At 44.8% G+C, this 25,126-nt stretch overlaps 1 protein-coding gene across 3 annotated transcripts in view; it reads left to right on the top strand.

Moving 5' to 3' along the window:
* Positions 1 to 25,126, top strand: part of KIAA0825 (KIAA0825 ortholog) — a 2,097,552-nt gene that overhangs the window by 40,600 nt on the left and 2,031,826 nt on the right. For all 3 annotated transcript variants that reach the window (XM_085632475.1, XM_085632476.1, XM_085632477.1), the window contains exon 2: positions 4,736 to 4,874. The gene's annotated coding sequence lies outside the window, so the exon portion shown is untranslated. The remainder of the gene's footprint in view (positions 1 to 4,735; positions 4,875 to 25,126) is intronic.

Genomic DNA, 25,126 nt, shown 5'->3' with positions numbered 1-25,126 from the left:
TTAAGGGAGTTGTACATGCTATTATAGATTCTTTTAGATATTAAGATGTTTAGTGTGTTCGGTATAATCTATTTTGCAGTTATAAGTTTTGTATGTGGTGGTGGCCATTGAATGAGTGCTTTTTTGTCATTTCGCGACGTATTCACGGTGATCACGGCTACCGGTATCTTCGCGGCGCCCAGCATCATAGCGAAAACGGAAAATCGGTTTAAAAAATAGTTTTTATACTAACGCCCTATAAAAATATGACTTAAAGCTGTGCAGTAAAAACCCCCTAGCATCAAAAATACTGTAAAATGTGTGCATATATGTGTTTACCACCTCCCCAAAAAAGGCGCAATCGTCACGGTTACCAAAGTCATCGCGTCTATCAGCGTCATCGCAAAGGCAGAAAGTAGGGATCAAACAGTTTTTAAAAAACTGACTAGAAAGATATGTGTACAAATATGTTTTTTAAACAGTGATGTAGTTAGTAATACGTGTATTGTAATGTTTAGAAGGAATTTTTTGTTAAAATGTTTGACAAGAGCCTTTATGTTGAGAGTGTATATAAGACATCTACAGATAAGACTGTATGCAGAGTTACTGGTTGCTCAGCAACCCCCTTCTCCCTTCGTCTGTAAAGTGAACTCCATCACTTTTATAGATTCCTTGCACGTTAAAATGAAGGTTGTTGTAGATAGAGCCCATGTTATTGTCTCTTAGGAAAACAGAAACAGTTTTATTAAGCTTTTTTTCCTGCTTTGTCAATCATTGGACAGAATTGATTAGACCACTTCCACTTTGTCTGTGGCATATGTTAGAGTGTACACCAAGACAATGTGAGGGAAAAGCAAAAGTATTTTTCATTAGGATTTCCAGCCCTACCCCAGTCAATATGCCTAGGTCATTGCCACTGCAGTGCACAATCATGAGGTGAGGAGCTTGGCAATTCACAATAGTTTTAACCAAAGCCAGCAACTGATGAAACGTTAATCCTCTCTGGCCAAACCAAGTAATCTCCACATTTGGCAAAGTCTAGTGCCTGTCAATATCTCTCTTTTTTGCAGCCTCTTTAGCCCAGTAGACATAGCTGTGGCCCATAATCCACAATAGTAGTCAGGAGAAGGCTGAATCTGAATGAGGTAGTTTTCCAAATAAAAATCTGTTAAAATGGAGGTGTTTTCTTAAAAAAAAAAAAAGATACATTTCATTGGATGCTGCCGGCAAGTAAGTGATTAAAATTAGGTGGTGTATTAAAATTAGGTGGTGTATTGGATGCAATAGCTAAAAGTCATATTATTGGCTGTTGTTTAAAAAAAGAAATGTAATACAGACATGGATATGCTTTTGAATCTGTTGAGTAAACCACACCTGCTGTATCTCATTTGGAAGTAGCATGTTCTTTCTAGAATGTTCTGTGAACTTGTAACCGACTGGTTCCACTGAGTTGCTATGTACACTGAGCTAAGAGTATATTGGGGGGCGGGGAGGTGTTAAAGAGACAACCATTTTTTTAAAGTTGAGGAGTTATGACATATTTTAGGTAATGGTAAACTTTAATTTCCAACTCAGGACTATGTAATAAAGTGCTGTGCAGTATTTAAATTAAAAAACAACTGAAGGTAAATATAGGTTTGGATTCCCTTTTTTTGCAACTACTCTACGATGAACGCAAAAACATCATGAAAACATCTAGACGGGAATCTCTTTTTGAAAGCGAGGAAAAGGGTTAACAGATGCTAACCAATCACAAGTGGGGATACAGTATTTTAAAATGAAACGCATGATTTCATTTGCTGCCTTTCCCATGACTATAGAGTGGAAAGTTGAATAGGTTGTCACTTTATAGTTGCTTTCTATGAGAATTGTGTACCGTTCTTGTGCTTAATTTTTCATAAATCTTAACAGTGTCAAAACTATCCAGAAAGAGATAAAACAACAATATAATCTATAAACTCAATTCACTGGTATGTATATAACTTTTTAATTATTCAAAACATGTACATTAGAAATGAAGATTTATATGCAAGATTTGATTTAAAAAAAAAGAGTATCACAGTGATGTGAATACAATATATCAGATGAACTGTATCTGGCAGAGGGTATGTGTTTAAGATGTTAATACTGTTGAAAGTTACCACGAGGAATGCCTTTAAAAATGACACTGTTTTAAATGTCTAAGTATCATGTGCAGAACAGACAGATCTATGTTATTTGCATTCTGGGAACTGTAGTACTTTTTGTCACATTATTAAGCAGGAGTAGTGTAGTCAAGAATAAAACATAAAGAGATGTGCTCTGCCTGCATATGAATTATAAAGTAGTAATACTTGTTAGGTATGTATTATTAAGTGTTTGTCAATGTGGTTTTTAACTTATATGATCGGTTTGCATATGCTTAGCTGGTGAGATATGAGTTTTACGGTGGCAGATAGTTATATATTGCGTATACTTAAAGATTTAGAGAACTATATATTTTTGGAAAGATGGCCTGAAGTTGTAATATCTATTATGAAATCACATATATGTTTACATGGTGATCTATGTTCTTTAAGGCTGTTATAAATTTCATGTATCTGGTGAGGGAGACGCACTTCTTTAAGCATGCTCTGTTTAAAATTGAGGAGGTTAATAGTGCAGAATATCTCGTCAGACATATTGTGCTAGCTTCACTTGGTGTGTAACTTGTCTTTGAGAAATGCTCAATATATGTTTTAAAAACACAATAAATATTTGAGAAATGATGTAGGTATGCCATTAAGAAAAGGTTTTGTGTTTTGCAAAAGTGAGAATCTTTGTTTTCAGTTTTAAAAACGTACTGATGCATGAGCACGCTGAGTAACAGACCAGTGTATGCTCCTATACAGCTATGTATCCAATTATAAATCAATTGTGAAATCTAGAATTCACTCACACATAGCTCAGTAGAAAAGGGTAGATACACTAAAACAGGTAGTTTCATATTGACAGGAGGACTTAAACAATGAGTCATAGTATAGTTACAACTGTTATGTATCTAACAGCAATGGAGGTACTTTCGCAGTAATCCAGGCACTACTCAGGCACTCATCCAATTAATCAGTCAGTCACTACTAAGGCATTCATCAAATCACTCACGTACTGTCTACAATCTTATTCAGTTACCCAGGCACTACTTATGCACTCTTGCAAACATGCAGGTATTAATTATGTAGCCTTTGAACTATGCAGGCACTACCCATGTATTCATCCACTCACCCATGCACTAACCATTCACTTATACAATCACCAAGGCTGTACCTATGCAGTCATTCAAACACCCAGGCATAACCTGTGCACTGATTCAAACACCCATTTACAACCCTTTCACTCATCGAAATACTGAGGCACAACCCATGCACTCATCCAATTATGCAGGCAGTACCATTGCTGTAAAATATCACCCATCCAGTACCTATGCACTCATTCAATTACTGAGGCAATGCTATTGCGCTAATACAATCACCCCAGTAGTATACTTGCTTTCATCCAATCACTCAAACTTTAACAATGGCCTCATGCAGTCATTCAGATACTAGTCGTGCACTCATCTAATCAGTCAGGGACTGCTTATGCACTCATTCAATTATCCAGGCACTACCCATGTACTTACCTAAACACCCAGGCACTACTTGTTCACTCAACCAAAAACGCATGGGCAGCAGCCATGTACTCAACCAATCACTGAAATACTGCTCATGCACTCGTCCAATCTGCTAGGTGCTATGTATGCACTTAAAAAATCATGTATGCACTAACCATGCACTCTATAAATCACCTATATACTACGCATGCACTCCTGCAATCATCCAGTCACTAGAGTTGCATGAATTTAATCATCCACCCACTATCTATGCATGTATTGAATTATTGAGGCATTTGGTCATGCACTTATCTAATCATTCAGGCACTCATGTACTCATCCAAATACCCAGATAATAGCGACGTACTCATGCAAACATGCAGACAATAACTATGCGGATATGAAACGACCCATGCAGTGCTTATATTCTCAAGGAATCATCCAGGCACTATCTGTATCCTCAGGGGATCACCTAGCACTACCTATGCACTCATTCAATCATCCAGGAAATATTGATGTATTCAACTACAAACACATGTATTTGCAAGTTCTTGTGAGGATTATGTAGTCTTTTAGAACCATCTGGTGAATTATATATGGAACCTGTCACACATTCTTGGCATGTACTCAGAAGAATTATTGAGCTATATGCTCTGATAGTGATTAATGTACAGATTTTTATATGCACTGTTTCCTAAAATTTTAATGTGATACATTTTAGTAGAAAAGTACTGAGATACTAAATACACCAGTGACAGAGTGGTAGAGAGACACACAAATAGCTCTTATGTTGTGTTTTCAGATTTACAGTGTTGAGACACTACATACTTCAACCCTTTGGTTGATGTTCATTTTAAAATTTACTACAGAAGGGATAAGGTGTTTTACCATGTATAAGTGAGAACTGAGATAAGGTGCAGCTGTGTTGTAGGAGAGGGTGCTATAATGTTAAAAGGTAACTAATAAAGTTTTGTATTTTGCTTAGGGTTTGGTATATTGAAGTAAGTGCATGTAGTTATATAGCTAGGTTCATCTGTAGATTCAAAACTGCAACATAACATAACAACTGTTTTTGTATTATGTGTAAGTCAGTAGTGAAGTAGTTGGTTCATTGGCGAGAGTAAACATTAATATACTTATTTTGTTTTACAGAACAATATATACATAACTGCACACAGATTGCCTACAAAAATTTGGAGGAAAAAGCAACAGAAGCATCTACAGTATCTCTGCAGATCTGACATACAAAAGGGGAAAAATGCAGAAAAAGTGGTGAAAAAAAGAGCTACTGGTAAGAAGACAAAATCACAGCTTAAAAATATATGTAGACACATGCAAAGATGACAAAATAATGTTAAAAAAAAACATGAGAAACAATAAGAGTGGACAAAATCTATATTACAAGAACAGGAAAAAATGTAACAAAGATGAACACACCTTAACCAGGAGACAGATCAGTTTAAGGAAATCAGAGCCAAGATGTTCCGTAGTAGAGTGGTTGTAAATCTATTGAGAAGTATGAAGAAGTATAGTCAAGAGAAAAGAATTGTGACTTAGCTTTGTCTGGGAAGCAGCGAAGAAAGAGGAGGGACAACTGCAGTGGAGGGTCTTTCTATGCTCTGTGGACACTGTGAAAGGACAAATGTTGGATATAACCTATGGACTCATGGAAGTTGTAGTCTGATCGCAAACTTGTTTCAGTTTGTTCTCTTCCAAGAATATTTTCCCCTTTTGTTGGGATAAAATTTCGATGTTGCTTTTCTAAGGCTGCTGAAAAATGTTATATGAATGAAGCGAAGAAAGGAAAAGCATAATCAGAGCCTCCAGTCCTGACATAGAATTGCATATCTGTGTAAAGATTTACCATTGAAAGTATATTTACCTACTTGTACCAAGTCCTGCTTGGTTCTGGAAATAAAATACAAGTATACCTTTTTTATACGTACCCAATTGTTCTGGATTCAGTTTGTGTGTGTGTGTGTGTGTGTATCAGTCTTGATTGAGTGAATACAGTAAATGCTTAACACACCCTCTGGATAAGCCTAATTGCTTGCCCACACTACCAAAAAGAGCGCTGTTAGTACTTACCTAAAATAGCCTTTGCCATACCTTTTGGGACTCCCTGGACTCTGTGCACACTATACCTTACTTTGGTATAGTATATAGTTAGCCAGCTTCCTACAAAAGTTGTATCCCTTGTCCACAGTTCCGCTCAGCTACACTGGTGTGTAGCTCATTCTCTGGGTAATAAGATATCAGAGACCCAACTACTTGTCAAGTGACCCAGTACCTCCAATCAGAGCTGATCAATTGAATTGTCTGTACCTTTTAAATTATTTGAGTGTCTCCTTCAATTCTGGGAGGGCATGATCACTGCTTCATCAGTGCATGCTGGGGTCTCGATACACTGCCATTCTCCTGGGCCAATATGGGCTGGTCCAGCAGGAATGCATATGGGCTCCAAATTATTTTGGGATGCAGAGCACCAGCAGAAAGAGTAGGTTGGGCTGGTAATGCTCTGCCAGAGGCAGTACAGCTACTTCAAATGCTAAATCGCAACCTTTCCCAGTCACAGGAACAGCTATCAGGGATCAAAAGGAAAAAACAAAAACACGCAGGATCCCAGTTTCATCATAAACCTCCTGGGCCAGCCATAACACAAACCCAGGCCCATTTACAAGTAAACACACACACTTAGCCGCCTACACTATGCACGCAGTCAGACTTACACACAGGCCTCACACTTATCTTCACACATTTACAATATGCATGCATCGTCCCCGACATGACAGAGGTATAGGACTCTGGTTAGAGAAAAGTGAACAAAACTTTTCCACAAAGAGACAGTAGGCAATTCCCTTACAGAAGAGCAAGAAAAATACAATGCCCTAACTAGAATTACAGTGCCACCACAAGTCAGTCTACCATAGACCAAATAGAGACGCCAGTAGTCCAGTTCTAAAAGAGGCTGCTTCTTGGCCTCAGAGCCGAGCTCTGGGCTCTCATGCCAGTAAAACGGGAGTGACCTCAGTGGACTTGCATTATTATTGAGCTTGCAAGTTGGGAGACAAGACATTCACACTTAAAGATGGCACAAGCCAACACGGCTCTCCAGAGCCCCAAAATACCATTTAATTTTCTCAAATAAGTTACTCCTTGTACCTAGCTGCTGAAGCAGGTAAGTTTCTGAACTGTCCCCAGTGTGTACCATACAAAGCTTGGTTGTGGTGAGCTGCTGTACATGTACTTCTAAGCCCATGGCATACCATCCTAGATTGATCTTCCAGGCAGAGATAACGAACACTGCAGTATTTAACAAAATACAGGGTCATTGATTAAAAAAAATTAAGTCGCACGCATTTCACATGCCCAATTTGATAAGTCATATGTAGAATTAAGCTCTAGACTTAACTAGTCCTACTTCGATCGACCTCGAGCTCGGGTCTACTTCTCTGCGCACCAGAAGTGCCTTTTTGATTGGATCCGGATGTAGACATCCTCCAATCCAGCAAACGAACTAAATAATATGCTACATATTTGATGTTGTTTTTGAGATGTATTATTTAGTTAATTCCTCAAACTGTCACTTAATGTTTTCCCCATATATTAACGGTAAATCTGCCCTATGCTTATTGTATATAATTACGGTTTAAAAAAGGACTATGCGTGAAGAAATCCTACTTAATCATGTAGTATCACCGATGGCGCGGTGAAGGCAAATAATTCAAACATCCTCTTTGTTCGTAGGTATTCAAACTTCCGTGCTAATGACTTCCCAACTCTTTTTTTTTTTTGTACTTCTAAACTTAGGCCTGGAAACACAGGCATAAATTGAACTAAAAGCATTGGAATACCAAGTAACACTAACATTTAATTAAAAGGAAATCTTCGTTATGCATTAAAATGAATTTTTCATATAAAGAAACAAGAAAAATAAATTGTTACTTCATATTTACCCACTCGTACCTAAAAACAGGGAGTGGCAAAGTTACAAACCTGACTCAAAGTCAAGAGTGTTTTCTTAAATCTCACCCTGCTCAGGCACTCGCTGCTGCGTGACCTTAACACTTTTCCGATGGACTTAAGAAAACACTCTTGACTTTCAGTTAGGTTTGTAACTTTGCCACTCCCTATTTCTAGAAGACATGTATGCACTGTAAGAATGTCATAGGTACCTGTCAGTCTAGGTAAATACACAGATAACCATTTATAAAGCTATTACTAACTTACTGACTCTTCCAGCAGTAGTTAGAGTGGCTCTAGAAGAGGTGAAAAAACAACAAAGCCTCATTTACAAGCGAATGGTCTTTTAAAAACCTGTGAAGTACTGGATGCTGGGCTCTGTGTGTGCCTGGGAAGCTGTCTCAGCCCGGGCTGCCACACACGACGGTGGGGTAGGGGGGAGCTGAAGCCCTTTGATCCCAATGAGCGTTGCGCCTGGTAGGTGTAGGTGTATGTAACATAACATCCACACTTGTAGGCATTACATTTTATGTTCTCTTGTTCTGGAGAAACACAAAATCCGAATTTAAAACGCGTGTGGGTTCTACAGTCTGCAGTTCTACAGTCTTCATGACATTTCATATCTCACAATGCTGGCTCTACAAGGGTTATATCTTATGACCTGCAGGTAACACAAGGATGTCTGCGACAAAAGCAGCAACCCACCGAGCTATCTAAATAAAATACAAATAAGTTACCTGCATGTTAAACGTGCTTTACTGCAGGCAGCCGGGCGCATTAACTCTAAGCAGTTTTATGATGAATCAAACCTATGACTTAATAGCACACAGTTCTTCCCTGCAGGTGCATTAACCACCAGAGTTATCATTACTCTGACCTCGTGACTCCACCCCTTTTCTGCTGCCACATTTTGGCCCCACAATTTGTGGGATCTTGAAGTAAGTTTTCTCCATTTCCAGCTCTGACTGCAACATCTGAATTTCTGAAAAATTCCCCATACAACCGCAAACTTCTAAATGTCTTTGAAAAATCCGCTGCCTTGCTTACGGTTTTTAGATTGACAGTTATGTGGCAGACATTCCTTTAAGCAGGGATGGAACATGACTTACGAACGGGCAGTGAGCACACAGAGATTTCGAAAATCACCAGACTGTCATATTTTGAGGTCAGGAGTAAAGATCAAGATTGAGCCTGTTTATTTACCTTTAAGTTAACCTCAAGCAAGTTCCAACAGAAAAAATGCTTTCTACTGGATTGCTGTTACATTGCAGGAAATCAGTAAGGGGCAAGAAAAGCCACGTGCTCCGAATGCAGAAGTGATTGGGGCCGCGCTCTGATTAAGCCTTGCCACTGGATGTCAGCTACAGACATTTTTCTCCTTGTAAATCGAATAGATTCAAGATAATTGCATGCTTTTCTGCTGGGACTTTGGATGAGTCGAACAGGATTTTTCCGACTGCATGTACTTTTTAAAGCGGTTGTATTTCCTCAGACTTAAAAGGTCACTGATATACAAGGCCTGTATCATGTTAGTCTGTTATCGTGGTCTCTGGGGTCAGGAGTAAAAGGAAATAAAGGCCAAACGTGGCGATTACCTTTTCAGTGTAATTTTTCGTATGCAGCATTTTATGTGGAGGCAGTAGTAAGACGCCTTATTATTATTATTCTCCTTCCAAATCAATAAAGGAGAGAATCTTTTTTAGAAGGCGAAGGTGCGTGAAAAAGGTGCGGCTCACATTTATAGATTGGGCTACCTGGGACATGGTGCTGTCCAGAAGAACTCCTAAGTAATGCACTGCTGTAATCTGAAGGACTTAATTAAGCACAGGTCCCAATCCACTACAGGTGAAGCAGTGATTGTTAAGAACTCGGTTTTGGTAGGGATCAGTCCATCCCTGGATGATGACGCATGCCTCAGTTAAAGGTCTTATCTGTTGATTGACAGACTCTTGCGGTTTAGATGCATTAAAAATAAACGGAGTAAAGTCAGCATACGTTCAAAAGCGTACCCTTGTTTGGCAAAGGAATTAACCAAGGGTCCGCATGTACATGTTAATTTGTTAAACAGAAAGTACGACAGGAATGACCCTTGCTGGACCTTGAAGACAGTGTTGTATACCTTCGAAGCGTACAGTAGGGGAAACAGTGACCAATTGAGATCTCAATGAAACAATAGATTTTATCCATTTTAGGACCTTACTGGTGATAACTTCTTCTTCTACTATCTTAAGCAGGATGTTGTGATCGACGGTATCAAATGTGAGCGACAAGTCTGAAAGGATTAACATGCCAGTTTCTCCTTCATCAATGACAATAAACTGGCAACGATGAATGAATGAATGATAATTAGTCTTATAGAGTGCAATCTTTGCCCAAGGGCGTCAAGACGCTAAGGATAGGGTCGGAGGATTCCTAGCAATTAAAGAGTGAAGATCCATGTTTTTAATGCCTTGCGAAACACGAGGTGAGAGTCTTGCCCAGAGATCGATAGGGAAGAGAATTCCAAAGCTTGGAGGCAGCAACACAAAAGGCTCTCTCCCCTCCCCTCCATGCCCCCACCTAGCTGTCCTGAACCTGGGAACTACCAACCAGTTTTTGCTGGCAGACCACAGTTGTTTGGTAGGGACATACCGTAGGAAGAGCCGTTTAATACCTTCGGAATCCGAGTTGTGAAGAGCCTTATGGGCAAGGCAGAGGGCCTTGAACAAAATTCTCTTTTCTAAGGGAAGCCAGTGCAGCTTAAGAATAGATGCCGAAACAGGATGGAATTTGGGAAGATCCATTACAAGTCTGGCCGCTGCATCCTGTACCATCTGCAATTTGTGGGTGGAACCCTTATTGATGTCCAAGTAAAGCGAATTATAATAAACCAATCTGGACAGAACCAGGGCCACTGCTGCCTGCTTTCGGGAGGAAAAGGAGAGACAAGGAAAGATCTTTCTCAGAATCCTGATGATACCAAAACAGGTGGAGACCGTTGTGTTGATGTGGGGGTTAAACGAGCGAGAGCTGTCAACTATGACACCAAGATTCTTTGCTGCTGAAGCTAGAAAGGGGCATGAGCTGAGCATTTCAGGCCACCAGGAATGGGCCCATATAGATTGTTGGCTGCCAAATATCTAGACTTCTGTCTTGTCACCATTGTGTCGCTCCTAAAATTTGCAGCGGATGCCTCAATGCTACTGGTAATAGACACAATAATTTGTGTCAAAAAACAACAAAGCCAGTGTACAATAATATGAAACAGGGGGCACTCTAATCAATGCAGTACATCAATCAAACGAGCAACGAGCCTCAGATTCCCTGTGAACCGTTATGTTCATAGGAAGTAAGTTTGGCCACTATGGAACAGTACCCAGTGGGTATGAAAAAGCCCTCACTCACCAACCTGGTTGGTGACATGCTTCATCATTGGGCTTCCACTGGGACGACCGAATGTCATCCCAGTGTGCTGCGACGCCAGGTTACTGTGGAGCTGGGTTGGTTGTGTGGGGAAAGTGAATTTAAAATGTCCAATCAAGTCAAAAAGAAACTTTATTAATTTTGCTTGAATGGAAAGGAATAAAAAGGAGTGAGGGTCAAAAAAATAAAAGACCTGGTTCACTCCGTGGCGGTCAACATGTTTCTGCCTCATGGAGTGTTAATCGGGCATTCGTCAGGACCAGAGGGGGATGTGCGCAGCCCCGGTGGTGTGAACTCGCTAAGGTCCACCCAACCGTGGGCTGATGTGTGAAAAAACAAAAAAACACTGAATAGTGTGAAATCCGCCAAGTAAAGTAATTAATTATGGGGAGAGGAACGAGTTTACTAGAGAGGCCAGTCCGTTCGAAGCCTCATGGATCCCGGTAGGGGGGTGGGAGCAAAATGGCACACCGCCCTTGCTGCTCTGCACCCACGATATGCCTAAACAGCCTCTTGCTGCCGGGTCCGGATTCTGTCTTGTCACCATTGTGTCGCTCCTAAAATTTGCAGCGGATGCCTCAATGCTACTGGTAATAGACACAATAATTTGTGTGTCAGCCACATGAGACAATGCCTCTAGCCCAAAAAATCTAATAACCTTGGCCAAAGGAGCAATACAGATGTTAAATAAGGTTGGCCTCAATGATGAACCCTGTGGAACTCCGCAAAAGGTATGAGTGGTGTTAGAGTAGAAGTGATCCAGTTTTACTTTTGTAACCAATTCGTAAGAAATCAGGACAAAAGCCTCAAAGCGGAGCCTGTGACCCCAATTTCTTTGAGACGGCCAGCCAGCCTCGTAGGCGAGATGGTATCAAAAGCCACGATTTAAGTCTAGAAGAATTAAAAGAGAGGTGTACCCAGCATCTACTTGAATGCGTATGTCATTTATTGCAGAAGTTAAAGCGGTCTCCAGGCTATGGCCACTTCTGAACCCATGCTGGGAGGCATCAAGCAGACGATGTTGCTCCAAATAGGAGCTAAGATGGAGATTTAAATGCTTCGCCGAGATCTTTGCAGGAACTGGTAGCAAAGACATAGGCCAATAGGTTTTCAGTTTAGAGGGATCCAAAGTAGGTTTTCTTAGTAATGGTTTCACCACCGCTTTTTTCAATGTGTGAGGGTACTGCCCTGATGAGATAGCTGTATTGAGCACAGAGGTACAGTGAAAGACATTCATCTCCCTTCCTAATTTCATGATCTTCAGGGGGCAGATTCCAAAGGGAAACCAGAGGTAATAACCCCAAAGAGACAATCAGTAAACTCTTGGGACAAGGAAGGGAAGGCAGCTAGTTTTGCTTCCCCCTCATTAACCCCTTGTATGCCCATGACGAGCTGGACTCGTCATGGAGCACAGTCGCGCTGTGCCCATGACGAGTCCAGCTCGGCATGAGGCATTCCCTAGGGAATCCCTCTGGGATTTCCTACCAACCAGCGTTCCCCCGGGTCTCCTGATAAAAACGGTGTACTTGGGCCTCCCACACGAATGAGGCACCGTTTTTATCGGGAGACCCGGGGGAACGCTGGGTGGTAGGAAATTTGTGTCAGCCCGGTGATGCCTCAACTTTCCCACACAAAAATGTGTGAAAAAGGTGATTCTTTCAGCTAAATTTGAGGTTTGCAGGGCATTCTGGGTAAGGAAACGTTGGGGGATCCACGCAAGCCATACCTCCCTGGAGTCCCCCGGGTGTCTAGTTTTCAGAAATGTGTGGGTTTGGTAGGCTCCCCTAGGTGTCCGCCGAGCACCGGGCCAAAAACCCAGGTGACCCCCCTTGCAAAACCAGTCGTTTTGAGGTAGGCAATTTTCATGTCGCCTCAATACGTTTTGGGCCCTTGCCTGTCGCGGGTACTTGGGCCTCCCACACGAGTGAGGCACCGTTTTTATCGGGAGACCCGGGGGAACGGTGGGTGGTAGGAAATTTGTGTCAGCCCGGTGATGCCTCAACTTTCCCACACAAAAATTTGTGAAAAAGGTGATTTTTTCAGCTAAATTTGAGGTTTGCAGGGGATTCTGGGTAAGGAAACGTTGGGGGTTCCACGCAAGCCATACCTCCCTGGAAGCCCCCGGGTGTCTAGTTTTCAGAAATGTATGGGCTTGGTAGGTTTCCCTAGATGGCTGCCGAGCACCGGGCCAAAAACCCAAGTGACCCCCCCTTGCAAAACCAGGTGGTTTTGAGATAGGCAATTTTGATGTCGCCTCACTGCGTTTTGGGCACTTGCCTGTCGCGGGTACTTGGGCCTCCCACACAAGTGAGGCACCATTTTTACCGGGAGACCCGGGGGGACGCTGGGTGGTGGGAAATTTGAGTGAGCCCGGTGATGCCACAACTTTCCCACACAAAAATGTGTGAAAAATGTGATTTTTTTCAGCTAAAATTGAGGTTTGCAGGGGATTTTGGGTAAGGAAACGTTGGGGGATCCATGCAAGCCATGCCTCCCTGGAAGCACACGGGTGTCTAGTTTTCAAAAATGTATAGGTTTGCTAGGTTTCCCAAGGTGCCCGCAGAGCTAGGGTTCAAAAACTACAGCTAGACATTTTGCCAAAAAAGGGTCATTTTTCACTGCGAAATTGAGGTGTGACCACGTTGCGTTTTGCGCCGTTTCCTGTCGCGGGCACTAGGCCGACCCACACAAGTGAGGTACCGTTTTTCTCGTAAGACTTTGGGGAACGCGGGGTGGGTGGAAATTTGTGGATCCACGCAGATTCCGGAACTTTCCACCACAGAAATGTGGGAAAAATGTGTTTTTATGTCAATGTTTTAGGTTTGCAAGGGATTCTGGGTAACAGACCCTGGTGGGAGGCAGTCAGGTCACCCCATCCTGGATTCCCCTGGGTGTCTAGTTTTCAAAAATGTATAGGTTTGCTAGGTTTCCCAAGGTGCCCGCAGAGCTAGGGTTCAAAAACTACAGCTAGACATTTTGCCAAAAAAGGGTCATTTTTCACTGCGAAATTGAGGTGTGACCACGTTGCGTTTTGCGCCGTTTCCTGTCGCGGGCACTTGACCGACCCACACAAGTGAGGTACCGTTTTTCTCGTAAGACTTTGGGGAACGCAGGGTGGGTGGAAATTTGTGGATCCACGCAGATTCCGGAACTTTCCACCACAGAAATGTGGGGAAAATGTGTTTTTTTGGACAATTCTTTAGGTTTGCAAGGGATTCTGGGTAACAGACCCTGGTGGGAGGCAGTCAAGTCACCCCATCCTGGATTCCCCTGGGTGTCTAGTTTTCAAAAATGTATAGGTTTGCTAGGTTTCCCAAGGTGCCCGCAGAGCTAGGGTTCAAAAACTAGAGCTAGGCACTTTGCCAAAAAAGGGTAAATTTTCACTGCGATATTGAGTTGTGACCACGTTGCGTTTTGCACCGTTTCCTGTCGCGGGCACTATGCCTACCCACACAAGTGAGGTACCATTTTTATCGGGAGACTTAGGGTAATTCAGATTTGTAAAGGAACTGTTATTATCTATTGACTTTCGATGCATTTCTGCCTTCCAAATGAAAGATGTTGTGTAAAAAAGAAGCCATTCTAAAAAATGACTGATAATTCTCATGCTAGTATGAGTATTCCCAATTTCAGAAATGTGCAAATATCTACTGTTTCTAAACTCTATATTTTGTTCCCATTTCAGAAATACATAGGTGTCTTTCATACCGATTTTTCCATGTACACATTTTTACAGAATAATTACTATATACCCGGTACATAATAAAAAACCATTGCAAGTTGCTACTCAGTTTTTGGCTCTGGGTTTGTCGGGTTCTTGGTGAACCTACAAGTCCTATATATCCCCACAACCAGTAATGTCCAGCAGATGTAATGGTATATTGCTTTCAAAGAGCTATCATAATTAGAAGAAGTTACAGGTGAAAACGTTGACACAAAAGGCTGTTTTTTTCAACTAATTTTCAATTTATCCTATATTTAACTGTTAGTTTCTATAAAAAAAACCTTGATGGATCTACACAAATGACCCCTTGCTGAATTCAGAATTTTGTCTTCTTCTAGAAAATGTATAGCTTTCCAGGATCCATTATTGCTTTTGTACCCATTTCTGCCATTAACTGGAAGGAGGTCAAAAGCACAAAAAATAACAAAATTAGGCTATGTCCCAGAAAAATGCCAAAACTGTGTAAAAAATGTTGTGTTTCTGACAAAAGTCTGGTATCCCCGAAAAGCTGGGAAAATGGTGATGTCAACCCCACAAACCCTTTTTTGATAACATTTGCAGGGAAAAACCCAGATGCTTTCATTTGCAGCCCGTTTTCCCCATTTTTTCGAAAAAAAACAAAATTTTGCGGTATTTTGGCTCATTTCTGTGACCCCTCTAGGAGAATCCACAAACCCTGAGTAACTTTAGAATCCCCATGATGTTGGAAGAAAAGGATGCAAATTTGGCGTGGATACCTTATGTGGTCAAAAAGTTACAGGGGCCTCAGCGCGCACTACCCCAAATAGCCAAAAAGGGCATGGCACACAAGGGGAAAAGGCCTGGCAGCGAAGGGGTTAAGTAGGGGTAGAGTTGAAAACAGATGATAGTTGGAGCTATATTGAGCAGCTCTAAATTGAGATTGTCATGGAAGAAATATATTTCTGAAATCTTCGAATGAAAATATTTAGCCATCTTATCACAGAGTTCCTGTGAACTGTCAATACAGGCAGAGACGATGTGGGTGATAAGGCTGGTAAACTGATAGCGTGGTTGGATAAAAAGGAGAGAGCGAATCGTGTGGTCCCGCTGATTGAGAAAACAAATGGTGTGTGTGTAACTGAGCCAGAAGAAATTGTCTCCTGTTTCGCGGATTATTTCCGCGAGGTGTATTCCCCGGTCTCTTCTTGCTCTGAAGAGGATTCCCGTGCCCTGCTCAGGGATATCGCGCTGCCATCCCTTTCCGGGGAGGACAGGATGTCGCTGGACGCCGCTCCCACCTCCGACGAAATCGCCCTCGCCATACGCTCGGTCGCTTCTGGCAAGGCCATGGGCCCGAATGGTATCCCTATCGAGTTGTATAAGTTGCGACCGGATACATGGGCGCCCCACCTCCGCGCAATGTTCCTGGCGGCCCACTCGCTGGGCTCCCTCCCGCTTGACCAGCGTCTGGCTACAATCGTGGTGATCCACAAGGAAGGGAGACCTCGGGACCGGGTTACTTCTTATCGGCCTATCTCACTACTGAATGCGGAGCCCAAAATTCTCGCCAAGGTACTGGCCAATCGGCTGGTCGGCGTGGTGGGAGATCTGGTTCATCAGGACCAGTCCGGCTTTATTCCCCATCGCAACACAGCCCTTAACCTGCGGCGTTTGCATGGGGTGCTCGCGCGCGTCCCATTTATACGGGAACCGGCCATTTTGGCGTCCTTGGACGCCACCATGGCGTTTGACACGCTTGAGTGGCCATACATCTGGGCGATGCTTGCGAAGTTTGGATTTGGCCCAGGATTCATCAGTTGGGTCAAATTGTTGTATTCGGGCCCATTGGCGCAGGTGGTGGTGAACGGAAGAGTATCGGCCCCGTTTGAGCTGGGCCGGGGCACGCGACAGGGCTGTCCCTTGTCGCCGCTTCTTTTTGCGCTTGCCTTGGAGCCCCTGGCGGAGTGGCTGCGGTGGGAGCCTTCCATCCGTGGTCTCCGTTGGACCCCCGAGTATGAGGACCGCGTATCCCTATACGTTGATGACATCCTTCTGTACCTAGCCTCCCCACGTAAATCACTTATAGTGCTGGTTGATGTTTTACATTCATTTGGTCGTAACTCCGGTCTCGTCATCAACTGGGCTAAATCGTGCGTGTATGTTCTCTCTGGGGAGGCTCCTATTCTCCCGCGGGGCTGTCCGATCCAGATCGCCCCGCAGGGATTTCGGTACCTGGGTGTCTTCATTACTCTGGACCCGGAGGCCCGGTATGAACGGAACCTGCTTCCCCCCCTCCAGCGCCTGCGGGTAGATGTCGCACGCTGGCGGCGCCTGCCGCTTTCGCCGCTCGGCCGGGCGGCATTGTTCAAGATGATGTCTCTGCCGCGTTTCCTGTACGCTTTGCAGAACACTATGGATTTAGTCCCGGCGCGCTACTTCCGTGAGGTGGAGAGTCTGCAACGCCGCCTGTTCTGGGACGGGAGGCCGCGTATTGCCCTGGCGAAGTTGACGCTCCCATGGTATGACGGGGGGATTGCCCTCCCGGATATTAAACGGTACTATTGGGCCTCCCAGCTCGCTGCAATTAACCATGGCCTATACGGGCCCGCCTTAAACCCGGCATTCGAAATGGACAAGATGCTCCTGCCAGGTGGCGACTACAATCGAGCGCTCTATTCTAGCGCGCCCGACGCTCGTCTGACGGGCCCCACGCGTGTCATGGTGCAAGTGTGGCACGCGGCCAATGCAGCTATGGGGTGGAAGGACCGTTTGACCCGGGCGTCACCACTATACGCGTCTGAGCGGTTAGGTTCCCTGTGGACCTCTAAGGGCTTTGAGAAGTGGGACATAATAGGTATCAGTAAAGTGGGGGATCTCTGGACGAGGGGAGGATTTAAAACGTTCGATATGCTGCAGACGGAATTTCAGTTGCAGGGCAGTGAATACTTTCGGTATTTGCAGGTCCGTCATGCGCTGGGCTCCGTCTTCTCGGACGTTGCCTCCATCCCGGAATATTCCCCCCTGGAGGATAGAATGCTGGATGGGCACGTCCCGGACAGCACGATCTCACTGATATACAAAAAGCTGATAAACGACCGCTCGGGCCTGTTGACTGCCCTTCGTGCGGCTTGGGTTGCCGACGGGCTGGAGTTGGACGACGAGGACTGGACCTCCGCGGTGGCCTCCCCGAAGGAGGTGGCCATACCGGCTCGCCTTCGCTTCGTCCAGCTCAAGATACTCCACCGGGTCTACATGACGGGGCCAAAGCTTCTGCGTATGGGCTATGCTGGAGATGGGTTGTGTAAGCGTGGGTGTGGTGCTTTGGGGACCTTTCTGCATATTTTGTGGGAGTGCCCGGAGGTGGAAGGGTTCTGGCGTGGTGTACATGAGGTGCTGCGACTGGTTACGCATGTGGCGCTGTTGCCTGAAGCGAGGAGATGCCTGTTGAATGTGTGGGAACCGACTGATTACTCGGCGCCGCAGACGTGGTGGGTGACTCTGGGATATATGATAGCCAAGCGTGATATTGCTCAACTGTGGGGATCCCAGAGGCCCCCGACGGTCTCGGCCTGGAAAGAACACATGGACTGGTGCATGTTTCGAGAAAAGGTGGTGTATGTGGCGAGGGGTAAGCCTGGGACATGGGTGAAAGTATGGGGCCCCTGGAACGCCTACCGCGGGGGTATCTGTGCACCACCGTTGCTGCCTGATACCTCGCCAGCCCCATCCCCTTAGCCGACTCATTCCCCCGCTGCCGGGCATTGGGTTCCCCCAGTCCTCGCTCTGTTCTCTTCCCCCTCTTTAGACTTCTGTGGATAGTTGGGATCTCCCCTCTAGGGGAGCACGTGCTGCTATTTCCGATTGTGGGTTGCCTTGTGGGTGTGGTTTTTTTTGTTGTTCTTAATTTAAAATGAAACCGTATAATGGGGTCTGGATGATGTGGCTTTTGACGTTGTTACCTCCTGAGAAATGCTCCTCCGTAACACCACGTGTTCCATAAATGTATGTCGTATGTTCCTATCATTGCTAGCGGCCGGCCGGAAGGTTGTAGGCCCATACTTGTATACTCTTAAGACTTGTAATAGACGGTTTAAAAAAAAAAAAAAAAAAAATACAGGCAGAGACTTGCTTCGCTGAGTATTTTCGCGGAGTGTATTCCCCGGTCTCTTCCCGCCCGGAAGAGGATTCCCATGACCTGCTTAAAGATATTGCTCTGCCTTCCCTTTCGGAGGAGGATAAATTGTTGATGGACGCGGCTCCGACATCTGAGGAGATTGCCCTCGCCATACGTTCGGTCGCCTCTGGCAAGGCCATGGGTCCTAATGGCCTTCCCATCGAATTGTACAAATTGCGGCCGGATACACTGGCTCCGCATCTCCGTGATATGTTCCTCGCGGCCCGTTCGGCGGGTTCCCTCCCGCTGGACCAGCGTCTTGCCACTATTGTTGTTATTCATAAGGAGGGGAGGCCGCGGGATTGGGTCACGTCTTACAGGCCCATTTCGTTGTTGAATGCGGAGCCGAAAATTCTGGCCAAGGTGCTGGCTAATCGGCTGGTCAGCGTGGTGTGCGATCTGATCCATCAGGACCAGTCCGGCTTTATCCCTCATCGCAACACCGCGCTTAACCTGCGGCGTCTGCATGGGGTGCTCGCGAGGGTCCCGTTCATACGTGAGCCAGCCATTTTGGCGTCGTTGGACGCCACTATGGCGTTCGACACGCTCGAGTGGCCGTATATCTGGGCGACGCTGGCGAAGTTTGGGTTTGGCCTGGGATTTATTGGCTGGGTGAAATTGTTGTATTCCGGACCGCTGGCGCAGGTGGTGGTGAATGGTAGAGTATCGGCTCCTTTTGAATTGGGCAGGGGCACGCGGCAGGGCTGCCCGCGGTCGCCGCTCCTCTTTGCGCTCGCCTTGGAGCCCCTGGCGGAGTGGCTGCGGTGGCACCCTTCGATTCGTGGTCTCGGATGGACTCCTGAGCATGAGGATCGCGTCTCCCTTTACGCGGACGATATTCTTTTGTACCTTGCTTCCCCGCGTGAATCGTTGATTGTGTTAGTGGATGTATTGTGTTCATTTGGCCGCAACTCCGGCCTAGTCATCAACTGGGCTAAATCCTGTGTATATGTCCTCTCAGGGGAGGCTCCTATCCTTCCGCGGGGTTGTCCTATCCAGGTTGCTCCGCAGGGATTTAAGTATCTGGGTATCTTTATTACCCTGGACCCTGCGGCCCGATATAAACAGAACTTGCTCCCCCCCCTCCAACGCCTGAAGGAGGATGTGGCGCGTTGGAGGCGCTTGCCGCTCTCGCCACTCGGCCGTGCGGCGCTGTTTAAGATGACGTCGTTGCCACGTTTCTTATACGCTCTACAGAACACGATGGACGTCGTCCCGGCTCGCTACTTTCGGGAGGTGGAGGGTCTGCAGCGCCAACTGTTTTGGGATGGGAGGCCGCGTATCGCCCTCGCGAAGCTGACGCTCCCGTGGTATGACGGAGGGGTGGCCCTCCCAGACATCAAACGGTATTACTGGGCCTCCCAGCTGGCTGCGATAAACCACGGGCTTTATGGGCCCGCCCTTAACCCGGCTTTTGAAATGGACAAATTGTTGTTGCCGGGTGGCGACTACAATCGTGTGCTCTACTCTAGATCGCTCGACGCACGTTTGACGGGTCCTACACGGGTCGCGGTACGGGTGTGGCACGCGGCAAACTTGGCGATGGGGTGGAAGGATCGGTTGACCCGGGCGACGCCCTTGTATGCATCTGAGCGATTGGGCTGCTTGTGGACCACGAAAGGCTTTGATAAGTGGGACACGATTGGCATCAGCAGGGTGGGCGATCTCTGGACGAGGGGGGGATTTAAAACGTTTGATGTGCTGCAGACGGAATTCCAGTTGCAGGACAGGGAGTACTTCCGGTATATACAGGTTCGTCACGCGCTGTGTTCTGTATTCCCGGATGTGGCGTCCATCCCGGAGTGCTCCCCTCTGGAAGATAGAGTGCTAGACGGGCATGTACCGGATGGCACTATCTCATTGATTTATAAAAAGCTCATCAACGATCGCTCGGGACTGCTGACTGGCCTTCGTGAACACATCTATTCTGATGAAAACCCCTATATCGATAATATCGCTGCCTGGAAACGATATATCGATGATATCATGATGCTATGGCTAGGCTCAGTTAACCAACTACTGGAATTTCTACCATGGCTGAATTCGCGCAACACAAATATCCAATTTACCATGACGTACAGTAATCAATCGATCCCCTTTTTGGACCTCACATTTGAAGCTGAGGATGGCAGAATTGTTATGAATCTATATAAAAAACCAACGGATCGAAACACTCTGCTTCAGTACAACTCTCATCACCCTAGAAATCTAAGGGATAACTTACCTTATGGACAATTCTTGCGACTGCGTCGCAACTGCACCAGAAGGAAAGACTTTTTCAAAGAAACTGACATCCTGCTTGCTAAACTAAGGGAGAGGGGATACCCTAAAGGACTTCTCAACAGAGCCAGAAAAAGAGCCTGGTATAGGCCACGAGAAACTTTACTTGAAGTACAACCCAAGGACCGTACAATGGATAAATTGGTTTGTGTAACGACATTCAATACCAGAAGCAACGAAATAAAAAAAGTCATCAAAAAATATTGGAACCTTGTTGGTTCAGAAATTGGCATTACCGACACTCCGATGTTTGCCTTCAAACGTGCAAAAAACATTAAGGATTTTGTAGTGTCTTCATTTCTAGAATCTCCACCTACGCCAGACATTAGATCGCAACTTGGCCTACCATCAATCAAGGGACACTACAAATGTAGTCACTGTAAGGCATGCGAATGTACCACACCTGGAACCACCTTTAGTCACCGTGGGAAAACATATGCACTTAATGAATTCTCCAATTGCAATAGCCAAAATGTTATCTACGCCATCAGATGCCCGTGCCAGCTAATCTATGTAGGCCAGACGACCCAAAAAGTAAAAAACAGGATCCTGCAGCACCAGAGCAGAATAAAATGTAAGACCATGGGGGCCCCCTTGGTAGAACATTATATGAACGCAGGACACACGCATAATCATCTAGAGTGGTGGGTGATAGAAAAAATCACCTTACACCAAAGGGGTGGGAACACTGCCAACTCCCTTAATTATAGGGAATGCCGTTGGATCCATACCCTTGACTCTGTCAATCATGGCCTCAATGAACACGAGGAGACATATGTGCAAATGAGTAAGCTATAATATGTCTCAATTGTACAAATGCATTTACATCATTATCCCTATTTATGAATCTATGGATGTAGGACACACTCCCCATGAATGGATAATCTACTAGATAGATGTATTAAATGTGGATTTTGTGTGTCAGGTTTAATTTATAACCCATAATTCTATGTGTACATATTAAGGTGTTTGTTTATAAAAAACAATGTTATAAATCCATCTCCTTGTAAATATGGTTTGCACAAAACACATAGTGTTCAGAACGATATAACTCCCTATAATGTTTGAAAATTGATTTAGAAAACTGTCGATTCTTTCAATATGGTGTTCGAAAATTGCTGCTTGTCCGCATTCCATTAGATATTTGATATACATGATTTGTCTTTGAAATTATACAATTGATTTATTCCCCCTGTACGAGGAGTTCATTCCGTGACTGTTTGAAAATTGATTTAGAAAACTGTCGATTCTTTCAATTGCTACTTGTCCGCATTCCATTAGATATTTGATATACATGATTTGTCTTTGAAATTATACAATTGATTTATTCCCCCTGTACGAGGAGTTCATTCTGTGACTGTTAGCTAATTGATAACTTCATATTGCCTCGATGAAATACATCAGGGATTGATATAAGATAAGACACTTAGGAGCTCATTTACACCTCATGTTTTCATTTAATACGTCACAATCAGCATGAATTCCATTAGTTTGCCGATTATGACCCGTATTGCAATCGCACGTCTATACGCTGGTCGTCTAAAAGCGATACACTTTCCGCTGAGATAGTCTCGATGAGACATAACATTTCGTGCTCCACCCTATAAGTTTGCGACTAAACACATAAGATAATGCGCCAGGTACCGTTCACCGAGTCAACTTTAGAATCCGTTCCGTGTTTTGTCCACGAACAGCTGACAGCCTGCACGTAGACTTCAATTGAGATAACGTCATATAGCCGGCTTCTCCCTCGCCTCGCTGTCATTAGCTGCAGAGCGTGAGACGGATACAGACGTCCGTGCGGATAAAACCATGTAAGTTTTCGAAACCATTGGCCCCTTGCCCGGCCACGCCACATGATTTTTTCTTTTTTAGACGTTCCAACACTTAGCGTAATAACGTCTTAAACATTGTCCCCGTTTTAACGGTAGAAGAATATTTTCACATGTAAACCTTTTAAAACTAGTGGCTCCTCGCCCAGCCGCGCTACATGATTTCCTCTTTTGACTGCACTGGCTTTTACGCCGTAATGCCAAAACGATGTCCCTGGTTAAAAGATTACGTGTATTTATTCAAGACCATAGCACGTGTAAAATGGTACCGTAATTGAGAAATATTTGTGAGGTTACAAATCTAAATACTACACATAAAGGACCCCGTGTTCCCCATCGCTAAATTTTAAGTCGGGTCTATTACGGAGTTGGCTTAACGTGTGCCTCCCAGTGGAAATGATTGATTATTCTGCACATATTTAGCTATATGGTAGAATATGCTCACATGGGCGCAAAAGTCGTATCTGCTTTTACTTTACTTTAATCCACTGTGTAACTGGTAAAAATCTATCTAGGCGCTCCATTATGGCGCTAATCTCTGCCTTCTTATTTACAGTAAGTGGCGATCGTTTTGACGGCACCACCATTTTCCAGTTGAATCTTTCACTGTGAAGGTACGTGACCTGTTAACTACACTGCGTTACATGCCGTCGTATACAATGGGGATTTCTATAGCCTATTTCTGTCATTTATTGATTACAGAATCCCTGATTAGTTCAGATGTCGGCTGAGAACTCTAACGAGAGAAAAGGAAACTAAAACCCCATATTACCCAGACTCCAGGTGAGCGTCTGTGACACTGAGGGATTCCTTTATTGTTCCTTCATTCTTCATACACACATGTCCCTTATGTAAAATTATTTGTACTTACAGGCAGCCAGCCCTACTTTTTTGTCCTGAGGAAGACCCGCTCTAGATGCACACAACCCAGCACGATTATATAGGGTCGAAACGTCGACGTGCTTTGTCCAAATCGTCCACGCACTTCCACAATCAGAATTGGGAAATCATGTCCAACTGTGGTCAATGCTCTTGATTTGTGGACTCTGTCTGTATCATTTTGTGTTTGTTATCTTTGTGATTCGTGTATATGGCAAATGTGATTTTTTGTAGGCACTGAATGTTCTATGTTGTATTTGTATTAAGGTTGGTCAGACCTGTAAATGCATAAGTTTTTTTGAAAAATTACCGGACACTGATTATAAAATTAATTTAATTTCTGAATCCCTTTGTCCATGTGTGTATATCATCCCCCTCCCCATGAATGAATGTTTATTGAATAAGGTTTAGCATTTATTGCAAGTGTAACTAAGCTTACCAATTCCCGACAGAACCAATTTTTGCCTTTATGACTGGCCTTCGTGAGGCATGGGTTGCCGATGGATTGGAGCTGGATGACGAGGACTGGGTATCTGAGGTGGCCATACCGGCCCGCCTTCGTTTCGTCCAGCTCAAAATACTCCACAGGGTATACGTTACGGGGCCGGGTCTGATGCGTATGGGATATGCCGTGGATGGGATGTGTAAGCGTGGGTGTGGTTTGTTAGGGACCTTCTTCCATACTCTGTGGGAATGCCCGGAGGTGGCGCGATTCTGGCGTGGTGTACATGCGGTGTTGCAAGCGGTCACGCATGTGACGCTGTTTCCCGAGGCTAGGAGATGTCTGTTGAATGTGTGGGAACCGACTGATTACACGGTGCCGCAAACGTGGTGGGTGACACTGGGATATATGGTGGCCAAGCGTGACATAGCACAATTGTGGGGCTCCCAGAGGTCACCAACGGTTTCGGTATGGAAGGACAACATGGATTGGTGTATGTTTCGGGAGAAGGTAGTGTATGTGGCGAGAGGTAAGCCTGGGAAATGGGTGAAAGTGTGGGGCCCCTGGAACTCCTATCGTGGCGGGATTTGTACCCCGCCACTGACGCCTGACTTGGCAGCAGCCCAGTCTCCCTAGTCTGCTTGTTACCTTGATTCTGTGTCATCATGCCCACTTTGTTTCTGTCCCGGCCCGTCCCCCCCCTATTCCTGTGGATCGGTAGGGTCCTCCCGAGGGGAGCACATAATGCTGCTTAGACTTTTGCTGCCTTGTGGGTTTGTTTGTAGTTTTTCATTAAAAAATGGAACCGCCATTTGGGGGGTCTGCACGGTGTGGCCGCAAACGCTTCCTTCGACTCCGGGGACCTTTACCACTTGCCGCTTGTGTT

Source organism: Triturus cristatus, chromosome 2_1 (assembly GCF_964204655.1).
Source record: "Triturus cristatus chromosome 2_1, aTriCri1.1, whole genome shotgun sequence".
NCBI lineage: Eukaryota > Metazoa > Chordata > Amphibia > Caudata > Salamandridae > Triturus > Triturus cristatus.
This window is presented reverse-complemented; position numbering and strand designations above follow the sequence as displayed.